This window comes from Fistularia commersonii, chromosome 13, assembly GCF_037954325.1.
Source record: "Fistularia commersonii isolate RoL2024-O1a breed Wild chromosome 13, RoL_Fcom_v1.0, whole genome shotgun sequence".
Classification (NCBI taxonomy): Eukaryota; Metazoa; Chordata; class Actinopteri; order Syngnathiformes; family Fistulariidae; genus Fistularia; species Fistularia commersonii.
In genome coordinates, this window is record NC_141296.1 from 4,613,954 (window position 1) to 4,619,342 (window position 5,389).

A 5,389-nucleotide genomic window follows, 5' to 3' on the forward strand; every position below is an offset into this window, starting at 1 on the left:
TTTTTATTGCAATTTACTGTTGCTATTACTTATTTAGAATAATTTGTTATTCCAATAGTTTTAGCATTTTTCCAAGCCAAAAAAATCAGTTTCAGGAAAAATTTTAAACATGGATGTTTCCAATTCTTATTCTTTTTAAACCATGACTCACTTCGACACATGAAAACCAAATTACGTTACCAAGAATATTACCTCTTTTTAACTTTATGTAATTTAATGTACAAACAGAAAAAGTAATTGATCAAGTAAGGGTGAAGACTCAAACAGCTTCGGCACCCCACATTATCTATGGTCAATGTATTTAGTTACTAAATACTTTGGAACAAAAACAATGCTTGATATCAACTTAATTCTGCGAGCGCAACAAAAATATCGATGTCATCTGGCAGAAACTAATAATTGTGATTTTAACATTATTCAGTGCATGATACACTGACTGCCACATTTCCACACATATGATGATAACAAGCAAATGATAAATGGGCCCTTTTGATTATTTTTCACAGTTGTGAAATCTTGTCTGTTTGTATGACGGTTCTGCAGAGCTTTAATACCTGATGAACCTTGCAATGCCTAAAAATATCACTAATCTGAAATGATTATGTTCCAGCACATGATGAAACACGCTCCCACCGAAGCAGCCCCGAGCACCGTTTAAACGCAGAGCAGTTTTCACGCTGAATTCCCAGTTGCAAATGCTCTAAACCCCATTGAAAGGCATGGACAGCAGCTCACAAGTTTACACAGGCTGATGAGACAGTACCTGCCCATCCAAAATGGCAGAGAAAATTCATCACATATTTTTATTGAAGGCTGAAATCAGAATATGATTCTTGAATTTACTTCCAATGATGTTGCGATGCACTTGTTGCAAAGTCTGTTAGATATAAGTTCGTCTAGAAGATCTCAAGCTTGTGTGGATTTGTGAAGAAGCAAAAGTTATTTTGGAATTTCTCATCATGGAGTTCAATCATTTTAGCCTGACATTCACAAAACTGCTGTGTGCTAACATTCATGAGCAAGTCATTCAGCAGTCACATGAACCTTTGACAGCACTTGGACCTGAGCAACATCTATAATGACAGCTCAGTGTTTTCTCCAAAGGGATCACGTCAATAACTACAAGCTGTGACATAAAACGGCTTACACACCTTATTTTTTTGGTTTTGTTTTGTTTCGTTTTATTTTTGTGCTCACTCACACAAACAATTGATTAACTCATAAATCATCTTCATTCCCAGCCTTGGGCTCTTGGGCGCATTCATAGTTACCGCCACCCAAATCATCAACCCCAACACAGGTGAGAAGCAGCTGCCCAACCCTCTACCCTCTAGCTACATAAGTAAGTGTAGGCGGGTTTTCCAACCTTCAGCAGAAACTAGCAGGAGGGAGAGGCCAGGTGGGGCAAGTAAAGTGGGTGCTAAAGATGAAAAAAAAGAACAGGGTGGGATCATGGAACTGACACAAAGTACATGTATAGTAGTTGGTAATATTATTCAGGGAGGGATGGCAAAAGAGTCAAAGTTGCTTAAAGAGCTATATAAGTGTGTGTGATGTAAAAAGTCAGTAACAGCTGAATAAAACACCATGTAGTTCTGCCAAAACAGAAAAAATACAGAAGAGAATGAGCGAAAGCTTGGAGGAATGCAGTGAGTCCCTGAGCGTCTGAACAATTCTCCTGAGAAAGAAAAGAGGAATTTTTATGTGCTGCAGGTGAGCAGAACATATAGGGAGGGAGAGGGAAGACAAGACAAGAAGGAGACAGACAGATGGAAAAAGAGGGAGAGAACGCGGGGGTGGCCGAGGGAATTTGAAGGAAGCGTGAAAGGGATTGATTGTAGCAGCCCAGAAAGGGACACGTGGGGTGAAAATGGAACAAAAAATGACACTAAATGACAGAAAAATGGAGAATCATGCAGTTAGAGAGTAATGGAGGAGGAAGGACATATGGAAAAACATGAGGAGGATACCTCAGTATCACATAAAAGATAAAAAGCAAATGAAAGACAACTGGAGAGAGGGGAATAAGAAGTGAAAAAGTAATCAAGCACTTAGGCAGCTCAGAGATTTTTGTGACTTTCGCCGTATCCTTTCCTGTCGTAGTCTACCGGAGTTGACCAACTTGTTTCAGTTTGACTGGGGTTTCAATGGTAGAAACAACACAGGATCTTTTAAGAACAGCGGAAAAAAGCACATGGTTAATGTTCAGAATTTTTTAAATGGTGCTGAAGAACAGTTGGAAATGTCTTCCAATTCAGACAAAATGATAGGGGAACAAATAGGGGAATGTATATAATGCACTCAAGTTATTATAATCTGCGAGTGATACTGTTTTGGCCATTTTTCAGCAACAACCTGCCTCCAGGTTCTCCCTGCAAGACATCTGCAAAATTGGTCAATTTCCTGAAAGATGGTGGACTGGTCACTTGACGGTCATTAAGCACGCTGCTGCCCATCTGCATGTCAAAAGATCAATTTCTCACCAGCACTTGGCTTACTTGGTTTCAGCCCTTTGTCAACTCAGAGGTGAAGAGGTCTTTGCTTAATGACATTCCCTGGTGGAGAATCCTGGATACTCCACTGACCCTAAGAGCCGAGCCAGGGGAGTTTATGGCACTAGCAGGTTCAACCCAACCAGACAGGTGAAGAGCATTTACTCCAGTGCCGTATCACAACAGCAACCCTCTCAAATGAAGTCTTGTTAGTGTGATCACAAATGGTAATTAGTCTTTTTAGTTATTTATTTAGCAGATCTCTATATTATTAACACTCAAAAGAACCAAACAATGTTACCTGATTCAAGTGCCAAGCAGCTCATCAGATGTTCAGTATCTGGGATTCTTTAACTACTGCATTGCATGTGACTGGCTTGATCTTTCAAACCAGAACAGGAATGGTATGCACAAAAGCAAGCTGTACAAGCATGTCTGACGATAAATTTCTGTTTGGAATTGGCACTAGTGAAGGGATCAAACTGAATATGAACTTAACTAACTGAGATAAAAGTAAATTGGTTTGGGTTTTCTCCCCTTCAAGGCATTTTAGTGTTTGCAAGCAGAATGAAAAGGATACTGAAAAAAAAACTTTCAGACCATAGTCAACATTCTTCTATCCACCCACCTAGTAAAGTGATGTTAAGTAAATGAAGCCAAGTAAATTCTATTTACGTTGTCTAAATTTAGAAGCACAGTTTTGCTTCTAAGGGTTTTGTGATCGGTATGGGGTATGACACCCACTGCCTTTGAGTTTTTTGTGATTGTCAGTTCCTGAGTGTTGCAAAAATCATTGCATGGGGCCTGTAAGACAATCCAACAACTACAGTGAAGCACACTGTGATCCTTGGCTGCATATGATTTTTGAATTCGCAGAATCTCTGTGAATCTCTGTGTAGGAGTTAGAGTTGAATATTGTACCTTTGGAGGTTTATCAAAGAAAGTCTTCATGTTTTTTACTTTTTTAATCCTGTACTTTCCCTGCCTGTAAGGGTGACAGTCTCAATCACAATCTGTTCTTTGACTTCCAATAAGTTTTAGGAATTTATATTTCTAAAAATATGCTTCTGTATTAGCCTCAAGCGCAGTCTCAGGAATGATCTAACACCTTTCTTTTGACAAGATATAACTCGATAAATCACAGATGATAAATAGATAAATTAATAAAATAGCAAAAATAGAATATATAAGATAATGGAAAATTAGTATATAAATAAGAATAATAATAATAACAATGAAAAAAACAGTCAAAAAATTATAACGGGATAATTAGTGTTGTTTAAGGGCAGACTAAGTTGAGAGGAAAGGAGGCCTCGGCTCCAAGAGCAAATCAAAGTTCTGCAGCAAGATGAGCTGCACGTCCACTGCCCCCTAAAAGGGATAAATTATATAATACATCATCTTAGACTGATGAGTTCTGTCTGGATTTTTAAAGGAGTGCAGCAAAGTGTACTTTTGTCAGCCGCTGTCTACAGTGTCTGACAAGCCGGTAACAGTAACACTGATGCCTTGTCATTCACAGAACACGTTCTTATCGAGAGCACTCGCCAGCTGAGTCATACTATCAGGGCTCAGCTATCCTGTTACGTATTAGCAACAGCAATTTGTCTCACTTCACTGATAGAGAGAGACACAAAGAGAGACACAACGGTGAGTGATTACTGTTAGATAGTTATGCATGACGAGTCTCATTCCAACAGAGTTCTGACACATAGAGATAATGGCTCACACACGTGCGTGCTGCACTTGCAAGCCCACACAGGGGCAAACGCATATGCACACGCACACACAAACAGACACTGGCCACACAAAGCCGTCTTTGTTGACAAATGGCAGCCCTCATTCAGTGCTTACTAAATGTAAGGAACACACAGACTCTGGTGTGTAAATGTGTGTGTGTGTGTGTGTGTGTGTGTGTGTGTGTGTGTGTGTGTGTGTGTGTGTGTGTGTGTGTGTGTGTTCATATCTCTGTCAGAGTTTAACCTTCCTCTTACTCATGAATGTGTGAGATTATGTGTCAGATATGAAACCATTACTAGTGTAGGCATCGCTGCTCACTAACTTTATGCTGCTTTTTAAAGGCTACACTTGATTTTACATTGTCCTAGAGTTGTGTGTTTGTGGCAGTGTGTGTGAAAAACAGTGCTCTTGCACAGGTGTGTACCTTGGAGGTGATAGAGGGGAGATTCTCATTGATCCTTTAATATCTGGCCTGGGGCGAGGAGTGTGAGCCCGAGAGCCTCGGAACATATGGGAAAATAATTGTCAAGAGAGATAAAGCCAAAAAAGGGGAAGAAAAGGATAGCAGGTGAGAAAATGATAAAAGAGTGGGTGTAGAAGACAAGGGTCATTCGAAAATGAAAAGAGACATACGCAGCGATAGAGACGGAAAGACAGGACGTGGTGAGAAACAGACACAACAAGGAAACTGGGTGATTGGCGGGATTATGTAGGGTGTGTTTGTACCTGTGACTGTTTGTCCTCGCTGTCACAGGTCAGAAGGATGTTTTGGGGGAAGAGGAGCTTCGTGAGATAGTGTGATAAAATGTTACGAAGAAAGCAAAGAGGGAGGGGAACGTACAGTGGGAGGTAGAAAGACAAAGATGAAAAGAAAAAGAGAGATCGTAAATTTTCACCAGGACAGACAAATAAAAACTCTCTCATACCCCGCCTTCCTCTCTCCATTTTTTGTCATGAATGTGAGCCGGCCTTTGTTTCCAGAAAACACCCCGACCTGAAACTCCTCTCCCCTTGTGCCAATCACCCAAAACCATCCCTATAAAACTAAAAACCAATGCAAACAAAAATCCCATATGCATTCATTCTCTCCCAGTGGGCTCCCAAATGACCAATAATACCACACTCTGTACAAAAGCTAGTATTTATTCTCTGTTGAG